This window comes from Callospermophilus lateralis, chromosome 6 (assembly GCF_048772815.1).
Source record: "Callospermophilus lateralis isolate mCalLat2 chromosome 6, mCalLat2.hap1, whole genome shotgun sequence".
Lineage (NCBI taxonomy): Eukaryota > Metazoa > Chordata > Mammalia > Rodentia > Sciuridae > Callospermophilus > Callospermophilus lateralis.
Window position 1 is genome coordinate 138,769,339 of NC_135310.1, and position 24,792 is coordinate 138,794,130.

At 35.8% G+C, this 24,792-nt stretch overlaps 1 protein-coding gene and 1 pseudogene across 1 annotated transcript in view; one reads left to right on the forward strand and one right to left on the reverse strand.

Annotated features, from left to right (window-relative positions):
* The window catches only part of LOC143401698 (grpE protein homolog 2, mitochondrial-like), a 52,003-nt pseudogene extending 35,586 nt beyond the window's left edge, over positions 1-16,417 (forward strand).
* Gmds (GDP-mannose 4,6-dehydratase) overlaps positions 1-24,792 on the reverse strand; it is a 642,352-nt gene that overhangs the window by 557,881 nt on the left and 59,679 nt on the right. The gene's annotated exons all lie outside the window — the stretch shown is intronic.

Sequence of the window (24,792 nt, forward strand, 5' to 3'; positions counted from 1 at the left end):
TATTACATAAACAAATCCAAGAAGCAAAAGATCAAATATACAGGGAGATAGAGGTAATAAAAAACAAACAAACAGAAATCCTAGAAATGCAGGAAGCAATAAACCAACTTAAAAACTCAATTGAGAATACTACCAGCAGAGTAGAACACTTAGAAGATAGAACATCAGACAATGAAGACAAAGTATTTCAACTTGAAAAGAACATAGATAGCTCAGCAAAACTGTTAAGAAACCATGAGCAGAACATCCAAGAAATATGGGATAATATAAAGAGACCAAACTTAAGAGTCATTGGGATACAGGAAGGTATAGAGGTCCAAACCAAAGGAATGAACCACCTATTCAATGAAATAATACGAGAAAACTTCCCAGACTTGAAGAATGAGACAGAACCCCAAATCCTAGAAGCATACAGGACGCCGAATGTGCAAAATCATAAGAGATCCACACCTAGACACATTATAATGAAGATGCCCAACATACAGAATAAGGAGAGAATTTTAAAAGCTACAAGAGAAAGGAAGCAGATTACATTTAGGGGTAAACCAATCAAGATAACAGCTGATCTTTCAACACAGACTCTGAAAGCTAGAAGATCCTGGAATAACATATTTCAAAAACTGAAAGAAAATGGGTTCCAACCAAGAATCATGTACCCAGCAAAATTAAGCTTCAGGATGGAAGATGAAATTAAAACCTTCCACGATAAACAAAAGTTAAAAGAATTTGCAGCTAGAAAACCATGTCTTCAAAACATCCTCGGCAAAACATTGCAGGAAGAGGAAATGGAAAATAACAATGAAAACCAACAGTGGGAGGTAGGACAGTAAAGGGGGGGAAAATCATCAAAAAGGAAAACAAACCATGTTTAGTAACATAAATAAACAATTATGGCTGGAAGAACAACCCATATCTCAATAATAACCCTAAATGTTAATGGCTTAAACTCACCAATCAAGAGACACAGGCTAGTAGAATGGATCACAAAACAAGACCCAACAATATGCTGCCTACAGGAGACGCATTTGATAGGAAAAGACATACATAGACTGAAGGTGAAAGGTTGGGAAAAATCATATCACTCATATGGACTTAGGAAACAAGCAGGAGTGTCCATACTCATATCAAATAAAATAGATTTCAAGCCAAAGTTAATCAAAAGGGATAAAGAGGGACACTACATACTGCTCAAGGGAACCATACACCAACAAGACATAACTATCATAAATATATATGCCCCAAACAATGGTGCAGCTATGTTCATCAAACAAACTCTTCTTAAGTTTAAGAGTCTAATAGACCAACATACAATAATCATGGGAGACTTCAACACACCTCTCTCACCACTAGACAGATCTTCCAAACAAAAGTTGAATAAGGAAACTATAGAACTCAATAACACAATTAATAACCTAGACTTAATTGATATATATAGAATATACCACCCAACATCAAGCAGTTACACTTTTTTCTCAGCAGCACATGGATCCTTCTCAAAAATAGATCATATATTATGTCACAGGGCAACTCTTAGACAATATAAAGGAGTGGAGATAATTCCATGCATCTTATCTGATCATAATGGAATGAAACTGAAAATCAATGATAAAAGAAGGAAGGAAAAAACATGCATCACTTGGAGAATGAACAATTGGTTACTAAATGATCAATGGGTTATAGAAGACATCAAGGAGGAAATTAAAAAATTCTTAGAGATAAATGAAAGCACAGACACAACATATCGGAATCTATGGGACACATTAAAAGCAGTTCTAAGAGGAAAATTCATTGCTTGGAGTTCATTCCTTAAAAAAAGAAAAAACCAACAAATAAATGATCTCATACTCCATCTCAAAATCCTAGAAAAAGAAGAGCAAAACAACAGCAAAAGAAGTAGAAGGCAAGAAATTATTAAAATCAGAGCTGAAATTAATGAAATCGAAACAAAAGAAACAATTGAAAAGATTGACAAAACTAAAAGTTGGTTCTTTGAAAAAATAAATAAAATCGACAGACCCTTAGCCATGCTAACGAAGAGAAGAAGAGAGAGAAATCAAATTACTAGCATACGGGATGAAAAAGGCAATATCACAACAGACACTTCAGAAATACAGGAGATAATCAGAAACTATTTTGAATCCTTATACTCCAATAAAATAGAAGATAGTGAAGGCATCGATAAATTTCTTAAGTCATATGACCTGCCCAGATTGAGTCAGGAGGATATAGACAACCTAAACAGACCAATATCAATTGAGGAAATAGAAGAAACCATCAAAAGACTACCAACTAAGAAAAGCCCAGGACCGGATGGGCATACAGCAGAGTTTTACAAAACCTTTAAAGAGGAACTAACACCAATACTTTTCAAGCTATTTCAGGAAATAGAAAAAGAGGGAGAACTTCCAAATTCTTTCTACGAGGCCAACATCACCCTGATTCCTAAACCAGACAAAGACACTTCAAAGAAAGAAAACTACAGACCAATATCTCTAATGAACCTAGATGCAAAAATTCTCAATAAAATTTTGGCAAATCGGATTCAAAAACATATCAAAAAAATTGTGCACCATGATCAAGTAGGATTCATCCCTGGGATGCAAGGCTGGTTCAATATACGGAAATCAATCAATGTTATTCACCACATCAATAGACTTAAAAATAAGAACCATATGATCATCTCGATAGATACAGAAAAAGCATTCGACAAAGTACAGCATCCCTTTATGTTCAAAACGCTAGAAAAACTAGGGATAACAGGAACTTACCTCAACATTGTAAAAGCAATCTATGCTAAACCTCAGGCTAGCATCATTCTGAATGGAGAAAAATTGAAGGCATTCCCTCTAAAATCTGGAACAAGACAGGGATGCCCTCTCTCACCACTTCTGTTCAACATAGTTCTCGAATCACTGGCCAGAGCAATTAGACAGACGAAAGAAATTAAAGGCATAAAAATAGGAAAAGAAGAACTTAAATTATCACTATTTGCAGATGACATGATTCTATACCTAGCAGACCCAAAAGGGTCTACAAAGAAACTATTAGAGCTAATAAATGAATTCAGCAAAGTGGCAGGATATAAAATCAACACGTATAAATCAAAGGCATTCCTGTATATCAGCGACAAATCCTCTGAAATGGAAATGAGGACAACCACTCCATTCACAATATCCCCCCCAAAAAATAAAATACTTAGGAATCAACCTAACAAAAGAGGTGAAAGACTTATACAATGAAAACTACAGAACCCTAAAGAGAGAAATAGAAGAGGATCTTAGAAGATGGAAAAATATACCCTGTTCATGGATAGGCAGAACTAACATCATCAAAATGACGATATTACCAAAAGTTCTCTATAGGTTTAATGCAATACCAATCAAAATCCCAATGGCATTTCTTATAGAAATAGAGAAAGCAATCATGAAATTCATATGGAAAAATAAAAGACCCAGAATAGCAAAAACAATGCTAAGCAGGAAGGGTGAATCAGGCGGTATAGCGATACCAGACTTCAAACTATACTACAGAGCAATAGTAACAAAAACAGCATGGTACTGGTACCAAAACAGGCGGGTGGACCAATGGTACAGAATAGAGGACACAGAAACCAACCCACAAAACTACAACTATCTTATATTTGATAAAGGGGCTAAAAGCATGCAATGGAGGAAGGATAGCATTTTCAACAAATGGTGCTGGGAAAACTGGAAATCCATATGCAACAAAATGAAACTGAATCCCTTTCTCTCGCCATGCACTAAAGTTAACTCAAAATGGATCAAGGAGCTTGATATCAAGTCAGAGACACGGCGTCTGATAGAAGAAAAAATCGGCTACGATCTACATACTGTGGGGTCGGGCTCCAAATTCCTCAAGAGGACACCCATAGCACAACAGTTAATAACTAGAATCAACAAATGGGACTTACTCAAACTAAAAAGTTTTTTCTCAGCAAAAGAAACAACAAGAGAGGTAAATAGGGAGTCTACATCCTGGGAACAAATCTTTACTCCTCACACTTCAGATAGAGCCCTAATATCCAGAGTATACAAAGAACTCAAAAAATTAGATAACAAGATAACAAATAACCCAATCAACAAATGGGCCAAAGACATGAACAGACACTTCTCAGAGGAGGACATACAATCAATCAACAAGTACATGAAAAAATGCTCACCATCCCTAGCAGTCAGAGAAATGCAAATCAAAACCACCCTAAGATACCATCTCACTCCAGTAAGATTGGCAGCCATTATGAAGTCAAACAACAACAAGTGCTGGCGAGGATGTGGGGAAAAGGGTACACTTGTTCATTGTTGGTGGGACTGCAAATTGGTGCAGCCAATATGGAAAGCAGTATGGAGATTTCTTGGAAAGTTGGGAATGGAGCCACCATTTGACCCAGCTATCCCCCTTCTCGGTCTATTCCCTAAAGACCTAAATAGAGCATGCTACAGGGACACTGCTACATCGATGTTCATAGCAGCACAATTCACAATAGCAAGACTGTGGAACCAACCTAGATGCCCTTCAATAGACGAATGGATAAAAAAAATGTGGCATTTATACACAATGGAGTATTACTCTGCATTAAGAAATGACAAAATCATAGAATTTGGAGAGAAATGGATGGCATTAGAGCAGATTATGCTGAGTGAAGCCAGCCAATCCCTAAAAAACAAATGCCAAATGTCTTCTTTGATATAAGAAGAGTAACTAAGAACAGAGTAGGGACAAAGAGCATGAGAAGAAGATTAACATTAAACAGGGACGAGAGGTGGGAGGGAAAGGGAGGGAGAAGGGAAATTGCATGGAAACGGAAGGAGACCCTCAGGGTTATACAAAATTACATACAAGAGGTAGCGAGGGGAAAGGGAAAAATAATACAAGGGGGAGATATGAACTGCAGTAGAGTGGGTAGAGAGAGGGGAGGGGAGGGGAGGGGAGGGGAGGGGAGGGGAGGGGGGTAGTAACGGATAGGAAAGGCAGCAGAATACAACAAACCCTAGTATGGCAATATATAAATCAATGGAAGTGTAACTGATGTGATTCTGCAATAAAAAAAATAAAAAAAAAAATCATATAAAACACACACACAAAAAAAAAATCACTATGAAAATGGTCTTCAAAATTTGGTAATATTCATGTCTCATGATGTGCGTAGGACAGACTTATGAACCTTTATTTATTGGCCAAACATCATATTCTACCATGGGTATAAATAAATGTTCTAATAAGTGTTCTTTAAACATCTAAGGGAGAAATCCCAACTTGGAATTGGTGGAAAGAAGATCTTAAAAGTCATAAATTTGTATTGTGAATTTAACAGACATTAAAATAAAAATTCAAGTTTTAATGCTATGCATTTCCCAAGACAAACAAAATAAAATGATGTTGGTAGGAAAAAAATTGGTAATATTATCAGTTTCATGAAATATTTTATGAAACAAGAGAACTATAGTCAATTAAACTTGGGGACTAAGTTTATACATGTTTAGTTTTTTATTTGTTTTGTTCTGTAAATTGAACCCAGGGATGCTTTGCCACTGAGCTACATCCCCAGCCCCAGCCCTGTTTAATTTTTATTTTGAGATGGGATCTCCCTGAGTTTCTGCAGCTGGCTTCAAAATTTAGATCTTTCCATCTCAGCCTCCTGAGTTGCTGGAATTACAGGTATGCACCTCTGCAAGTTTCAAAATATAGCCAGGCATAGTGATGCATAGCGATGCATAGCGATGCATGCCTGTGATCCCAGCGACCTGGAAGGCTGAGACAGGAAGATCATAAGTTCAAGGCCAGCCTACGCAACTCAGGAAGACTCTGTTTGAAAATAAAACAGAAAAAAGACTGGGAATGTAGTTTGGGGGTAAAGTGCTCCTGGGTTTAATCACAAGTACCTAAAAAAAAAAAAAAAAAAAGATTCAAAACTCACATTAAATAGTAAGAATCCTAGAATGCTTTATCATTAAGAAAGAAAACCTCATTAACTGTTTAACTCAGAATTGCCAAATTTTATTTAACCAAGGAACCCTTTGTAATGTGTAATATAGATCATTAAGACAAATAAGAAGGAGGCCATTAGCCTGAGGTTGTCTCTGTAACCAGAGCTCCCAGGCAAACCAAAATCCACAAGTCAACATAAACAGTAAAATGAAACTTAAGTTTAACCAATCAGAAACCACCAACTAAACTAAAGAACTTTTCACAGGATCATACCCAAATAAGGCAAATGTCTAGCTGAAGCCAAGTAAGTTTTCTACTTTGCTTCCATGTTCGGCCTCCAAAACCTCCTGGCTCACAAGCAGAGTGGAGCTCTCTGAACCTCTTCTGGTTCTGAGTGCTGCCTGATTCATCAATTGTCCTTTGCTTATGTACACTCCATTAAATTTATTTTATCTAAAGTTTTTCTCTTAATAATATTAATATCCTCCAGCACTAAAATCTGTAAATATAAAAGATGCTCCTTCCTGTGTGATGCATTCTTAGTGTGGACTACACAAGGAGTACAGAAGAGGGTGGAGGAGAGAAGTGAAGTGGGGACAAGGAAGGCTGGACAGGCATGGCTAGGGAGCCCAGCGGACCTCATCCATGCCCAGCCTCACTAAGCAGCCATGTGTCTGTGAACAAGTTACTTAACTTTCTTGGACCTCTATTTCCTTTCTTATAAAATAAAGAACATTACTAATTAAAAAAAAAAAAAAAGATGCTGACATTCAGAGAGATTTATTGATTTTCTTTTAGACTTCACAATCACCTTTCTAGGGAGGGAGAAACTGAAATTCACTCAGTTTCTTAATCTTTAGGATAATCTGAAACAAAGTGTTAATCTTATCCACCATAAACGAGGGACAAGTTCAGAACTAGAAGGTACTTCAAGGAACTAAATGGTGAAACAAAAGTTACCATTACTATAAAAATAGTTAACTAAAAGTCTAGTTGATACAAAAAATATTGAAAAATCCTTGTAATAGCTCATTCAACAAATTCACACACAACAGTTTAAAGAAAAATAAAGGCAATATAATTTTAAATCTTCTAGGAAAACAGTATTAAGAGTTAACTCCTCCCCTTTTCTTTCATAAAAGATTTGCCAAGATCTGAGATTTTTTAACTTAAACCACTACTCCAGCAAATACCATCCTCAGATCTAGATTTAAGAGAAAAGATTCAGACAGATTTCAGCCATGTATGCAGTTGGCAATACTTGACTCCCAATTACTACTTCAAGAGTCCTGGTAATGTTAATAAAATGTTATTACTTTTAATAACTTTTAATAATAATGTTATGGGCTGGGTTGTAGCTCAGTAGTAGAGCGCTTGCCTAGCATATCTGAGGCACTGGGTTAGATCCTCAGCACCATATATAAATAAATAAAGGTCCATCAATAGCTAGTAAAATATTTTAAAATAATAATAATAATAATGTTATTACCATTAATAACTTTAATGAAATTATTAATTTCTCCCAGTAATATTAAGAAATGTTATTACTTTAAGATTGTTTTAGGGCTAGGGATGTGGCTCAAGCGGTGGTGTGCTCGCCTGTCATGCGTGCGGCCTGGGTTCGATCCTCAGCACCACATACAAACAAAGATGTTGTGTCCGCCGATAACTAAAAAATAAAATATTAAAATTCTTTCTCTCTCTCTCCCTCTCTCACTCTCTCTTTAAAAAAAAAAGATTGTTTTAAGTCTTATATCCCTGTTATTGATTATTATTAATTCTATTTTTGGAACGAGGGGTTGAACCCAGGAGTGCTTAATCACTGAACCACATCCCCAGCCCTTTACATGTTTTAATTTGACAAGGAGTCTCTCTAAGTAGCTTAGGGCCTAGTTTGCTGAGGCTGGCTTTGAACTTGCAATCCTCCCACCTTAAGCTCCCAAGCCACAGGGATTACAGGCATGTGCCATTGCACCCAGTCTGTTACTGTATTTCCAAACTGTAAAAGGATAATTATGTTAAAAAATCACCCATCTGCTGGGAACAGTGGCTCAAGCCAATCCCAACTGCTCAGGAGACTGAGACAGGAAGATCACAAGTGCAAAAGCAAGGCACTAAGCAACTCAGTGAGACCCTGTCTCTAAATAAAATACAAAAATAGCTGGGGATGTGGCTCAGTGGATGACCACCCCTGAGTTCAATCCCTGGTACCACCCATCCACCCATCCACCCTCCCCAAAAAAAGAATCACCCATCTGTCCAATTATCTTTTTTGGAAGCCAAAACTCTAAAAATGAATTTATATCAGACTGGTAAACACCAATAAAACTGTATATCAGACTATTATATACTTATCAATCAAAATCCAAATACTAAAAACTACAAATACACATTGGTAAATGAATTCAGGAATTCATGAACTTGAACTCAGTAGTCTGTTTTTATTGTGAGGAGTAAAGATGAAACTGTCACACAAGCTTCAAGGGTCTCGGGCATGTAATCAAATGGGGTAATGAATTCTTACACATATTCAAAAGATAAAAAGAATAATAACAAAAGCAAAAAAAATTAGGACAGAGAAGAAATTTAAAATGCAATTTTCTTAACATTGTTTTAGTCCATTCAAGCTGCAATACAGAATACCACAGATTATATATCTCATAAACAGAAATTCTCTCAGTTCTTGAGACTAGAAAGCCCAAAATCAAGGAACTGGCAGTTTATTATCTGATGAGGGCCCACTTTCTGGTTCATAGAAGGGTATGTCCAGCTGTATACTTAGCTCATGGAAGGGGCAAGTCAATTTTCTAGGACCTCTTTTACTAATTCCATTATGAAATTAGGCTCTACTCTTAGGAACAAATTACCTCTCAAAAGCCCAATCTCATAACACCATCACATTGATGATTAGTTCTCAATATGTGAATTAGTTCTCAAATGTTTGGGGGACCACAAACATTCAGACCATAGCAAATCTGGAGCTCTTTTGGCAAAATAAAATGGCATGCCAAACACAATCTATCATAAGGATTAATGTTTTTTTCTTTTCTTTTTTTTTTTCTTCTCACAGTTGATCCCACATACCTAACATCATTTCAGGGTCTCCCATCCCATCACACCATCTTCCTATGTAACTTCAACATAAATGTAGCCCCAAGACACATTTAAGAAAACACTCTAATTTATCTGTCTCCAGGAAACAATAAATACTTTTGAATTAAATGAAAATAAAACAAGCAAACAAAAAGTGAGTCATAATCCTAAAGACTCAAAAACATGTAATCTAAAACAATCTACCAAAGTAACTAAAAGAAAAAGTATCAGAAAACTCGTTAACATCTTCTTTGAAAGTACAAAGATTTCTGTGAGAAAGGTACAAACATAACGAAAGAAGAATTTAAGGTCAAAATAGGTTAATGAAAAAAGAAATGAATGAAATAGAAATTAAAATTTCAAAAACATAATTTAAATTCACACTGAGAACAGTGAGGGACAAAATCAGTGCAATAAAGACAGAGAATAATCTGCATAGCAAACAAATTTGAGATGCTTTTGCATATTATAGAATTAAAATAGGCACCTTCCAAATACCACAGAAAACATCAAAGAAATAAAAGTGCATACAATAAAAAATAGACCTTCCAAACCCCATGCAAGGCAAAAAATACATTAAAAGCAAAAATAAAGCAGCAGATGTATGTCTAAACTTACTTATGACAATCATTTGTTAAAGACTAAAGTTTTTCATATTGAGGAGAAAAAAAATAAGATACCATCTCACAAAATAATGGGATCAGGAGTATGTCAAGCATATAAAAACAAAAAGAATGGCAACATTAATGCAAGACAAAAAAAGAATTAAAAGCAAAAATACGAAGTAGAATAATTAAAAGGTAATAAGCATGAATTTCTATAAAAATATCATTATACTAAAAGAATAAAAAGAATTAAAAGGCCAGGCATGGTGGCACACTCCTAAAATCCCTACAACTTGAAGGCTGACCCAGGAGGATCCCAAGTTCAAAGCTAGCCACAACAATTTAGCAAAGAAGCCCTAAACATTTTGTGACATCCTGTCTCATAATAAAAAATAAAAAGGGCTTGGGATTTAGCTCAGTGATAAAGAGCCACTGGGTTCAATCCTCAGTACCAAAGGAAAAACAACATAGAAGAACTAAAAGAAGAAGGAAATGCCATTAGAAATGCATGAAAATCTCCCAAATCTTCTACATTTAGAAGAGCACACAGCACTATCAGACCTAATATGTAGGAAAAATTTACAGAGCATAGAGAATTGAAATTATATAATTGATGAAGTCCATGGATTTGTATCAGGGTTTATACTCACATATTAAAAAATAGATCTTCCTGAGCTGGGTCATAACTCTGCTGATAAAGTGCTTGCCTAGTGTGCACAAGGCCCTGAGTTGCATCTCCAAAAGTGTAATAAATAAATATTTTCCACAGAGCAGTTACAATAACCCCAGAAACTTACAAACTGCAAAAAGTCATATTCTCAATTCCCAAAGAAGTAAAATTCATAACAAGATTTAAATAAAATACAAATATTAAAACATTCATCAAAATGGAAATCTGCAACTACAGGTTATTTTTAAAAAGAACAAGACTGCTACTTGTCAATACTTAGGAAATAAAATCAGATAAACACAGAAAAAGAATATGGCCTTAAAGCCTTCTATTACTAAAAAAAGCAAAAATATTCCTGCATACTTGCTGATACCTAAAATTTATCCAGAGTGGGGATGGGATCTGTCACTAAGAAATGAAAAAAAAAATTAAAGAGTTTATTAAAGTACAAATGCATAGTTCATAATTACATGCTTCAACTAAAGAAAAAAATCAATTTTAAAAAGATAATGTGCTTCAGAATAAACCAGTTTTAGATCACCTGAACCCAGCATTACTAATTCCAGATGCTTCCAAGGTTTATAGGGCATGGAGGGGAAGAGGGCAGCAAGGACAGAAAATCAAGAGTTTAGAAGGGTTCAATAGGTAAACACTGAGGACATGCAAGACAATTTAAAAGTATCCTCTTTTTAGTGTAATTACTTTAATTCTAACTGAAAGAGCAATAATTGAAGTGATAGCGAGAAGAAGTTATACAGAGAAGAAGTTCTATTCAACATAGTGCATGTAAGGAAAATTAATTCTTGATTGCCTATAAGGTTGTGACAGCTAGTAGCTCTGACAACCAAGATTAAAGCAAACATTTACTTTTGAGATCTATCTCCTGCATGACAGTTTTCTTTCTTTCTTTTTTCTTTATTAAATTATTTATTTTAATTTGTTTATACATGATGGCAGAATGCAATTCATTTCATATTTCACATATAGAGCACAATTTTTCAAGTCACTGGTTGTAAGTCCTGTATGTAGAGATCATAAAATAGATGTTTTCCACACAGAGTCTTGACTAACATTTCATTGGATTATTTTCATGAATAGCTACCATCCTTAAGCACTTGAGTACATCAGGAACTGGGTAATATTCTCTCTCATACCAAGGGCCAGGTTGACTTTTTTTTTTTTTTTAGGTATAGATGGACACAACACAATGCCTTTATTTTTACGTGGCGCTGAGAATCAAACCCAGGTCCTGCCCGTGCTAGGCAAGCAGCGCTCTACCACTGAGTCACAATCCCAGCCCCTAGGCTGGCTTTATCAACTTCCCTAGGAGCATATGAGCTACAGAATGGGATCACAGGGCATACAAGCAAAGGTACAAATAAGGATTCCCACCCCAGATCTCCATACATTATAATATTAAATAAAACTATGAGATTAGTATCAACTTACATAGTGGAAGAATTTTAGATTCCTGCTGTGTGCAAGTTTATGTGCTTAGATGCTAGAAGCTCTGAGTTCTCAAATTTCAAAAAAATATAAACAAATATGCCATCATCTTTGGGTTGGGATTGAAATGCTTGCAAATGTACTTTTGAGGAAACAAAGAATTTACCTGAAAACCATTCTTTTTCATTAAAAAATCTTCAGGCCTTATATTAAAAAAGTTTAGAACTCCATGCTAAAACTCATCTATTTTATTGTTTTTTCAAACTATGCCTGCAGAGTTGTATATATTTGCAGGATAAAGAAGAGTCTTCCAAAGACTGGGGGTGTAGCTCCGTGGTAAAACATCTCTTAAGTATTGTTCAGATAGTAAATGAACAAAATAACATATGGGAGTAGAATTTAAAGGTTCCTTTTATCTGAAGGCACAAAAACCTATACAAAATATAGGAAAGGAAAAAAGAAACAAGCTTGGGAGGGAAGGAGTATCAAGGACTTGGGGGCTAGGTCTCCTATCATCACTGGCAGTGGGGAATTTCACAGAGTGCACAATACTCACTTGAGGAACAAAGACCACACCAGAGAACCTGGCTCATCACTGGAGTCACAGAGGGAGCTAGCAGTTCCAAACACAGCACAGAGCAATCATCTTTCTCCCAGTGGTTTCTAAAGGCTGGATACATTTGGGAACTCATGAAATACAATTTCACTTCTTGAAAAAGGAGATGTCTTGATTATTAACATAAGGAGAAGAATACGAACTCAAAGAGAAAACAGCACATGTTAGTAGTATAAGGATAGTGAATTTAAGGGAAGTGAAGTATTATTAACCTTTGAAAGGCTCGGCAAATTTAAGCAGTTTAAGAATAACAAAAACATGGTTTCTGGGCTTGGCAGAACTAGACCAAAAGTATTATTAAATTCAAAAAGGAGACTTTTTCCCAAAGAAACATGCCACCAAAACCTTTGGCAGCTAAGTTTCCATGTAAAAAGTGTTAAGCAAAAGAGAAAACAGACCCACCTCTCTGTAGATATTCCTAAGAATTCATGCAGATAGAAAAAAAGAGAAGTGTTACTTCACTTGAGCTCTATGAAGAACCAGAATAGCCAATGCATCATTTCACTCAAATCATCTCAAATTCAACTTTCTTCCCTTCACACTGTAATTATCCAAGCCCCAAAGAACACAGCTCCTGAGAAAAAGGCCTGTTTTTGTTTCTGTGCTTTCAGTTTTCACACACATATACACAATGCCCCTCTCAATTTGCCATAAATAAAATGTCCAGTAATAATCTGTTCACTGTAATATTAATGATCATTTTTATGGTTAACACTTATACATTAAAACATTCTACATATTTTATATATGAATCTGCATAAACAACCCTACAAGGATTGAAGAACTATAATCTGGGAGCACAGATGTGTGAATTGTCTGTCTGCCAGAGGCCATTATAGGCAGATGCACACTAGCAACCTCAAGTGTCACCAGCATCCCCATGTCAGTCACCAAGAATGTAAATCATATTTCTGCTAATTGACAAACTGGACCAAAACAGGATAAATTCTTTTTTTTTTCTTTTTTTGATGTTTAATCTTTTGTTGTTGTTGTTGTTGTTCCATATTATTGGTGCATTATAGTTATACATAATGGTGAGATTTGTTGTTACATATTCATACAAATACACAATATAACAATATAATCTGGCAAATGTACTTCCCTGATACACATACACACCATGTTTTCTTTATTCATTCTTTGACAGACACCTAAGCTGGTTCCACAGTTTGGCTATTGTGAGCTGTGCTACTATGAACATGGGTATGCACATATTGCTAAAGGATATGACTTTAATTCTTTAGAATAAATACCAAGGATGGTACAGCTGGGTCATATGTTTGTTCCATCCCTCAAAAGAAATACTCCATACTGATTTCTATATTGGTTGTTCTAATTTATAATCCTACCAAAGTTTAAAAGTATTCTCTTTTTCTCCATATCCTCTCCAGAATTTATTATTATTTGTATTTTTGATGGCTGCCATTCTAAATGGAATAAAATAAAATGTCAGTATAGTTTTGATTTGATTTCCATTATAACTAAGGATGTTGAACATTTTTTTTCATATATTTGTTGGCCATTTGTATTTCTTCTTTTGAGAAATGTTTAGGTAATTTGCCCTTTTGCTAATTGGGTTATTTCATTTTTTTAGTGGTAAGTTTTCTGAGTTCTTTGTATATTCTAGATATTAATCCTCTGTCAGAAGAGTAGCTAGAAAAAATTCTCTCTTATTCAAAACCAGATAAATTCTGAGTCTATTACTTGATGAGTTACATACTGCCAGTTCTCCTAAAATGTTATCCAAATTTCTGTTTTTCACTGTCAACAGAATTTCAAGCACCTAATGCAATACAACAATGGTTAAAAAAAATACAAAAATGGTTAACAATGGTTAACAAGAGGTTTGCGCTCTTGTTAGCTATGTTATTTCAACTAAGTGATTTCCCTTTTCTACAATTCATCTGTGAAGTGGACACATTCATAAAGTGAGACAAAGATTAAAGAATCAAGTTCTAAACAGAATGTCTGGTAAAACAACTGAGACTAGACTAGGAAGAAAAACTCATGGAAACCACATAATGGCTTAACCCAGAGTCAGATGAAAAGACAACCTGATCTGCTGGGCAGAGTAGGGGAGAGGACACTTTTTAGTTTGAGTCCATCCCGTTTATTGATTCTTGATTTTAATTCTTGTGCCAAAGGAGTCTTATTAAGGAAGACTAATAATTATTAATAATAATTTGGGGCCTAATCCCACATGATGAAGATTAGGGCCTACTTTTTCTTCTATTAGGCACAGGGTCTCTGGTTTTATTCCTAGGTCCTTGAACCATTTTGAGTTGTGCTGTGTGCATGGTGAGAGACAGGATTTAATTTCATTTTGTTGCATATAGATTTCCAGTTTTCCCAGCACCATTTGTTGAAGAGGCTATCTTTTCTCCAATGTATGTTTTGGCACCTTTGTCTAATATAAGATAATTGTAATTTTGAGGGTTATTCTTTGTGTCCGCTGTTCTGTACCATTGGTCTCCCAGTCTGTTTTGGTGCCAATACCCTGCTGTTTTGTTACTATTGTTCTGTAGTATAGTTTAAGGTATGGTATAGCAATGCCACCTGCTTCACTCTTCCTGCTAAGGATTGCTTTAACTATTCTGGATCTCTCTTTTTTTTTTTTTTTGAGAGAGAGAGAGAGAGAGAGAGAGAATTCTTTTTTTCATATTTATTTTTTAGTTCTCCGCGGTCACAACATCTCTGTTTGTATGTGGTGCTGAGGATAGAACCCCGGCCGCACGCATGCCAGGCGAGCACGCTACCGCTTGAGCCACATCCCCAGCCCTGGATCTCTTCTTTTTCCAGATGAATTTCATGATTGACTTTTCTATTTCTATGAGGTATGCCATTGGGATTTTGATTGGAATTATATTAAATCTGTATAGTGCTTTTGGTAATATGGTCATTTTGATAATATTAATTCTACCTATCTAAGAGCAAGGTAGCTCTTTCCATCTTCTAAGGTCTTCTTTGATTTCTCTCTTTATGGTTCTGTAGTTTTCATTATATAGATCTTTCACCTCTTTGGTTAAGTTGATTCCCACGTATTAATTTTTTTGAGGCTATTGAAAATGGGGTAGTTTTCCTCATTTCCCTTTCTGAGGATTTGTCATTGATATACAGAAATGCATTTGATTTATGTTGAAATTTAAGGTGATTCACCCATGTGATTATACTTAAAGCTTAAAAAAAAAAAAAAAAAAAGATACATTATAGCAGCACAATTTCTGACAAGAGCCAACTGTGAAGCACAGGCTAACTTCAGGTGGATTGACCAGGCAGTTCTTCTGGGTCTGTCTAAGTGAGAGCAAGTTGGGTACTAAAGTAGGACTGCTGAGGGTTGCAGGAGAGAATCTAAGAGGATTGATAAAACTGGTTACCAGCACAAGCAGAGATACCAGGGGCTGTTCAAGGCAAGGCATATTTCAAAATATCAAAGGAGTTGAACAACTTGGCAACAGGTACAGTGACTCTTGGCCTCATATAGCAAGGGATCGCTGCATCCTTTAAGCACTACCATTCAAGAACTGCTGGTGAGGACTTCAGCTCTGAGGACCCTCCTGATGAGCTTGGGCCCCATCTTGCCAAATGATCCTTAAAGGTAAAACTTGTAAAACTGGAGGAGAAAGTCCAGGATTGAACAATGAGATACATACCAGAGAGCTACAGTTGACTGTGAAAACATAAGGAGATGAACCCAGAGATACGTAGAAGACACCAAAGTATTTGGAATCCAGAGTTTCTGGAAAAACTTGGTCACAGAATTGGCAGACATTTTGGAGAATGCTACTAAATGCATTTATGAAAAAGAGAGAACCTGAGGACCAAAAGCTCACTCTGGAGAATGTGTCCTGAGGGTTGTTACTTTCAGAAGCAAAGCTGAAAAGCGTGTTTGCCAAGCACAGCCAAGAGAAGATGACTCCCAAGGGTGATAAATAGGACCTTTATGAGAATGAACTCATCTGTCATGTGGCAGCTGGTGTTGAGGTATAACCTGGCATGATGGCTACAAACTTCATGGCTGTAGAATTAGACTTACTCAGGTGACTGAACTCTGGGAGAACATTCAGTTCTCCAAGAGAACTGATGGCCTGTTCATAGAGATCTGAATGTTCTCTCAAAGTTCAGTCACCTATTTTCTTTATTTATTAAAATAGGTTTGTATTGAACCATGAGATACTTCATGTGCTCTGTTCAGGATTTAGTCATATTGGCTTTATTTCTATGATACTCTATTGATTTTATGTGACTAGTTGGATTTCATCAGAAGTCTTGCCTTTGAGCATTTGAACAATGTGGCAACTGTTTCTATGGCTTTTATCAAAACGTTTATGAAAATTATTTTAAATTGGTACTCTGATGACTTTGAACCTGAAATCATCTTAACTATGTATTTTTAACTAATTGTTAAAATTAATACAGTGTATCATATGATATTTTATGTTGTGGGAAAAGGAGATGGGGATTGGCTTGACATTTGGGTACTTAAATGATAAAGATTTACACCTGTATAATACACTTGTTAAAAATATAAAAGGACCTCTCTCAGGGAAATAAAGAAAAAAATAAAGAAGACCACACCAAATTAAAAATGCCTTGCTCTTTCTGGAGTGACTCTAATGCTCCAGAAAAAAAGGTAGACACCAGAACTAATCTGTTTTCTCAGTTATTTTCCTGACCAGGGGCTTAGTCCACTTGGTAATTCCATGTTTGATGATAAATCTTCATCTTTTCATCTTTTGAATTTACAAAAAAAAAAGATATCGACAAAGATAAAAATAATTTGGAACACAAAGTACTTAAAAGGTAATGTCAAAAGTTGAACATTTCCCTTTTCCTCTCATTAGGTTAAAAAAAGGACAATTTGTCATAATGCTATACATAGCCCACAATACCTATCTAGAATTCACTACTTAGTTTATTCTTTTGTGGAATGAGTTATGACATAAATGATTCCTAAATAAATACAGAGCAGGGTGTCACTTTGGAATAAATAACAGCTAATACAAACAAATCCTCACATTAATTCCAAGAATGTTTCTAAGAGTTTCCAAAATACCTGATAAATGAGATTTCTTTCTCCAATTTAACCCATAAGAACCCATTAGAGACCCCAAGATGCCTTTTTCATTAGGTATTTCCTTTCCAAGTCATCTGTACCAATAGGATATAAGACAGATCTATGAAATTTCATGTTTAAAAGGATTCCTTTAAAAAGGCACATAAGAACAAGGAATATAACTACTAGCTTCTCAATTCTTTTCATTCTCCCCCATCTCTTTCCCCCAACAAATGGTATCTCTATTCATGCAAATGACCAAGGAAAAACACTTAGGACAAACACTTAATAGTTATCCTTTTTTTCACTCCTGAAATCAGCCCATCAGCAAATTATATCAGTTCAATTTCAAAATGTACAAATTTGTCTATTTTCTCCATCTGTTCTGCCCCACCATCTCTTGCCTAAACAAATAAAATTGCCTCCTAATTTTCAATCACTCTTGACACCCTATTAGCAAAAGTGTGCAACAATGACCACTCAGAACAATACCCTAACTCATGTCAAAGTCAATGAGCGCCTGGAGGATCTGGCTTTTGCCAACCTGCCTCCCTACCACCTTTCCCATCACTGTTATTACTCCTTATGATCCCGGCTTCTTTCTGTTCCTTGAACACACTAACCAGGTTTTCTACTGCCTTGATGCCTTGGCACTTTCATTTGTTCTGCCTTAAAAAGTTTTTCTCTAATGTCAAATCTCATCTTCAGAGGTGTCCCTGACCTAGCTACCATCCATTTCATTCCCAGCGTGTTACTCAATAGCACAGTGCCTCTTCAACTAGCTGTGACAAAGGACCCTTTTTATTTATTTTTAATTATTTTTTTTTGCATTTTCAATCTATCATAGAACTATTATTTTATAAAAACTATAGGAAAAATAATTTTCTTTTAAAATGATTTTTTTAGGGGGTACCAGGGATTGAACTCAGAAGCAATCAACCACTGAGCTACACCCCTAGCCCCATTTTGTATTTTACTTAGAGACAGAGTCTCCCTGAGTTGCTTAACATGTTGCCATTGCTGAGGCTGGCTTTGAACTCACAATCCTCCTGCCTCAGCCTCCCAAGCTGCTGAAAAATATGAAAAACACAAGCCCAAAATGTAAATGATGAGCAAAAATGGTCAAAAAATTTCTCTATCACATGACAATAAGAGTCTCTCACTTATGTGTTTGTCAGTGCCAACCACTATGAAGTAGTGCAACTACCAGATCAAACTATTACACTATTCCAGTTTGCCACCTAGAGTATTCCCTTTAGAGCACTTGCATACTCTATAATTACCATTGGTTTATATATTGATCTACACCAGACCCTGTTTTGGGCACTGGAGCTTCATAATGAATAAAATAGACAAACTATGGATATGATTCAGCACAGAACTTCTTAAGTTCATGTATACCATCATTTGTTCCTCAAAAGTATTGCAACATTTCACTGTACATTCTTTATATAATAGTATAATATTTTGATGAAATAATCCTTTCTAAATCAATGTCCATATCCAGATACCAACCTTAAGAATTCAACAATGTAAAAGAATTAAACATCTTCACCCAATGCCTATAGCCAATAATGATATCACAATAGCCACAACTAATTTTCCACAACTAATCAGCAAGTTGTATACTAAGTCTGTCCTGCTGGTTTTATCCCATCCAGTGTGCAAGTTCCCTCAACTACATCCCAATCAATAGTTTAGAAATACTCAGAATTTCTTCTAAGGTATAATCAATACCTCAACTTTGCCAATCCAGGGCCAAGATGATATTATACCTATTAAGTACATATCCCAAATTTCCTTGGGCCTCATTAGCTGTCATTAAAAATGATGTTCCCATTCAAAACACATTGGTCCCCACATATATATATATATATATGCCAGGTCTTGGACTGTAGCCAAAGTATCTAGGACATGCTGACATTCCTTCCACTCCCATTCATCCAGCTCACCACTTCCCCAAAACTCTATATTGTTATTATTCCCACTTTACAAATAGTGATGTTTACTATTATCTTAAAAAAATTAATATTTGTTAGAATTTTATTCTATTAAATATAGTGTTATATTCTTACCAGTGAGTCCACCTTGGTCAGGTTTTAAGTCACCAAAGCTGCCAGGTGGATCTAATGAAGCCAAAATGACATTAGGAACCAATGAACTTTGCCAGATAAAAAAGAAGTGTGCATACTGGAAATGCAAAAGGACAGTAGGAAAATGAAAGCTGCTCATTTTCAAAATGGTTTAATGCTTTAATACGCAATGTTATTAGAATACTGCTTGCATAGAGATTCAAAAATCACTAAAGATGTTTGTGTTTTTTCAATCAAGAAGCAGGCCTATCCCTTATAAATAGCAAAAGTGCCAATGAATGGAATCTGACATAAGACTATCTATTCAATTAATCCAATTCCCAAAATAAGGCCAAGGGCATTTTTAAGGGATTTCCATTAAAACTCTAAAATATCTGAAGCAACCTGGAGGGAGAGGAAATCTTTAACAAGCCCTATAGTTACTTCTATATAAACAATGTGCTAGTTAGTCTTCCCATCATAAATTAAACATGGTAGAAAGAACTTCATCTCTAAATTTGGTATCCCTTCCAGCTGACTTCAAGGATTTGCTCTAATCCACACCGAAGACCACTGTTTAGCTTTGTTTATTAATTTAAAGGAAAACTCCATTCTGTCAAACAAGGACTAAAAACCACACAACCACCTACATAGTTTGACTTGTAGATCTGCTGAGCAAGACAAGGGACTGAAATTACTGAGTGGGTATATACTAAAACTCTCTCATTGACATTTATAGCCAAATGGGAAGCTAAAAGACTCTTTATTTGGGTGTTTGCCACCTTTCATTAATAAGTGTATGTATGTGTATACACACACACACACACATATATATATTTATATATATATAATTATACATGTGATCAATTTGATACTTTCAACTAAGAGTGAAGTCTATCATTAAATATTAGTAATACTGTATGTTTAAAAACAAATGATTTAGACACTTTGCCAGATCATTAAAACATCTTAAGCAACTGCTATTCTCTAGGCAATCATACTTTGTTTTCTTCTATATCATTTCTGCTTATAGCCTTTACAATGACATCACTGGAACCAGAAATACTCATCATTCATGAACCAAGGTCACAAAAGAAATAAATAAACAAGTTTATTTCAGCTGGTCCTTTCTGCAGCAGGGGAGAAAAAAGGAACCTTCAATCAGTCAACTAGTGAAGTATCCCTGTCTCCAGTCAATGAGGGGCCTCTCCATATCTTCAGATTTTGCTTCATCTCCACCTTAGTGGTCTAGAAGGAAGTCATGGTGACTAGCAACACCTGTGACATGGTTGGGGCATGAATTCTATTCTTTTGTTTGACAATCATTCATAGTTTTGTGGATTTTATTTACCTGTGACCCCCTTTAGTCATGGTCACAAGCTTAAATCTTATCCAGGTAGGCTAAGCTGCTCCTTGGAGAGGTACCAACCTGTTAAACAAAATATAAAATAGGAAAAGCACAAAATGTGTGTCATGGTGCTCTGTGTAGAAAATACTTGTATCATGAGAGATACCATGCTTGCTATGCAAGGTTTCATTTAATAAGCCATGAGATCCTATCCTATGAGGGTGGTACAATCACAATGTCCATTTCCAGAAGACAATGCTTGGGTTTCCAATGAATAAAGTATTGCCTAGGATACCAGGTCAAACAAGTAAAACTTAAACCCTGAGTTGTGATTCTTATCTGCCTTTATTTTTAGTAGCCCATATAAAATAATGCCCACATTAGAAAGGAATGAACAATGGTTTTCAAGCTGACGTTTTATTCAAAGGGATCATTATTAATAAGAGTTCTCAACATAGTCAATTACTGAAGAGCAGAAAACTAGATGCAAACTAGCACTCTCATTTCAGAATCACTATTTCATTCTTGCCTCTAAGGCTCCAGAAATCAAAACCCAGAATAAATTTGCCCAAGAATACAGAAAAGTAAAAGCAGTCTCCTTGAAAAGCTTTCGGCTTATGATAGAAATGATTAGAACCAATATGATCAGTCAACAAATACATGAAAAAAATGTTCAACATCTCTAGCAATTAGGGAAATTCAAGTCAAAACTACACTGAGATTTCATCTCACTCCAGTCAGAATGGCAATAAATGTTGGTGAGGATGTGGGGGAAAAGTTATACTCATATATTGCTGGTGGGACTGCAAATTTGTGCAACCACTCTGGAAAGCAGTATTGTGATTCCTCAGAAAACTTGGAATAAAACCACCATTTGACTCAGCTATCCCACTCCTCAGCATACACCTAAAGGACTTAAAATCAGCATACTATCATCATGAAGCCACCTCAATGCTTATAACAGCTCAATTCACAATAGTTAAGCCATGGAACCAACCTAAGTGACTTTCAAAAGACGAGTATATAAAGAAAATATGGCATATATACACAAAGGAATATTACTCAGCCTTAAAGAAGAATGAAATTATGGCATTTGCAGGTAAATGGATGGAACTGGCAACTATCATGCTATGTGAAATAAGCCAATCCTAAAACTCCAAAGGCTGAATGTTCTCTCTGATATGTGGATACTAACATACAAAGGGGACAGGGGAAGAAGTTCACTGGATTAGACAAAGGGGACTGAAGGAAAGGGAGCACGGATGGGAAAGAGATGACTACGTTGAGAACTGTCTTTCCTAAGACCGTACAATGAATCCGACAAAGCTTTCTTATGTTCATATATGAATACATGACCAGTGTTAACTCCACCTCATGTACAAACACAAGAATGGGAACTTTTACTCTATGTATGTATAATATGTCAAAATATACTCTACTGGCATGTATACTAAAAAGAACAAATAAAAAATTTTAAAAAGAAAAATAAATAATATAAGAGTTGATTCCCTACCCACTCCAGGTGTTTCTCTCTTTGGGCTGACAGCATTCTTGGATGCAAAAGGTCCCTTTCCAAAGAGGGAGGCCTTAAAATGTGTGAGTAACACGAGTGACCAAGGCTCCTGCACCAGAGACAACTAAAGTAGAAAACTGATTATTCTACCTGAATGTTCTGAATTCTCTCCTCAGACACAGTCCAATCTAGCTAACTCATCAATGAACAAACAAATCATTTTAGCCTTTTTATTTAACATCCTGCTTCCAAATCCAAAGGTAATTTAAAGTTTCCTATAAAAATAATATTGAGAACTCTCTTTTAATCTCACTGGTTGCCTCATCTGAGATATCTAAAACTACTCTATGCTAGTCACATTAGCAACCTCCCCTTGAGACCAAAAAAAAAAAAAAAAAGTGCTGAGGCAGGAAAAAGTAGTTAACATTTTAACTCTTATTCTTTGTAGCAACTGAATATTTTCCGGGAAATTTTAATGCTAAAGAATAGAGGAACTCTAGATAGGGCAGAGGGGTTGGAGAGGAAGGGAATGGGGCATGGGGTTATAAATGATGGTGGAATGTGATGGACATTATTATCCAAAGTGCATGTATGAAGACACAAACTGGTGTGAATATACTTTGTATATAATCAGAGATATGAAAAATTGTGCTCTATATGTGTAGTAAGAATTGTAATGCATTCTGCTGTCATATATAAATTTTAAAAAAAGAATAAAACAGTTATTGCTTATCACAAGTGCTTCTGGAATATGAAGATAATAAGTCCTAGTTCTCAAGGAGTTTAACATCTAATTATATTGTTTTATTCAAAGGGATTATTATTAAAAGAGTTCTCAACATAGTCAATTACTAAAGAGCAGAAAACTAAATCTAAAGATCTAATCATAAGGATACATCACTACTCAATTAACTGCAACCTGTGGTAGAAGACTGAGAGGTGGCCAAGTGTACATCTGAACATGAATTAGAGCTGTATTAGAAGGAATGGTAAGAGAGAAACAGGCAAAGCTTAACTGGGAGAATCCCACACAGAGATGCAACAACATGGGCACTGGAGAAAGCTGAAGCAGGGTAAGAGTTCAGTCTATCATCCATTACTACCAAAGCTGGCAATACATAGAAAAGACAGAACTGGGATGATGGTGTGGTAGGGTCAGACTACTGGGTTAGAGAATTTAACTCACAATACCAGTCTGAGCTCTATCAAAATAAATCTCACAATTATATGAACTGATTGGGGAAGACTAAATCCAGTAATATCAATAATCCTGAAAAAGCCCAGAGGAGTTAATGAAAATAACAGAAAGGAAGAGACAGTGTACATGAGAAAAATACAGAAACAGAACATGGTGATTTGTCCGAGAGAGAAAAAGAGGCAGAAAGACATTCAAAGGACATTCAAAAGACATTCTTGGGACCAGAACTAGGAGTGGAGTAAGGGAAGAGGGTGGTCAGGGGTACAGGGTTTCAGTTTACCTGTTTTTATCATTTTACGTTGAGATTCAGGGAGAGCATCCAGGTAGACATCAAATGGACAACCAGAAAGGCAATGAAACCTTATATTTTTGAGCATTAATTTTCTAATCCATAATGGTGATTCCCAAATCCATATGATTATCAGAATCAACTGGGAAACCTGATCAAAGCACAGATCCCCCTCAAGCCCCAACCTAAGAAATCCTGACTAAGTAGATCTGGGACAGAGCCCAGGAATACATAGACTTAGAAGCCAAGAGTGGGAGCCACTGCTCTTTGGCACTCTGCTCACTTTGCAGTTCATAATCTCCTCCCTTTACAGTCTGAATATACTTTCAGAGTATATTCACTTTGATAGCATTTGCAGAATGAGAAACTATACCTCTCTGGAGGATTGGAAACATACTTTCACATCTGAAAATAATTACTTCTCAGTCTGTATTCCACTGGTTATGGGGAATGGCTTTGATATTCTACTATATAACTGATGGCTGAGGTCTGCAAGTACCAACTACTACAACACAGAGATCGATTCTGCTGAAGCTTTTTGTGGCCAAGACAACACAACCACTAGGACTGATGACAGTGTGCATTCAGAAATTGCTTTGTTTTAAATGATAGAGCTCAGTGAGTTTGTGAGATAACTGTGTAATCAAATATGAACCTTTTATGTATGTCAACAACTTCAGCACATATTTCAATGGATTTCTGGCTCCAAGTCCTCCCACAACTCTATCTCCTTTTCCACCTCACAGAGGTGATGGCATAAAGCTCAGGAAGGCAACTCAGGCAATGGAAAAGATTCAATCTGCAACTTTTATTAAAAGCACAATATTTTATGTCTGAAGAAAATTTCCGAAGATTGGGGGAAAAGAGTAAGTGTGAAATATAAAACTATGGGAATTTTGTGTTTTATGTTTATAATTGAGCAATGATAGTTTAGTATTAGAAT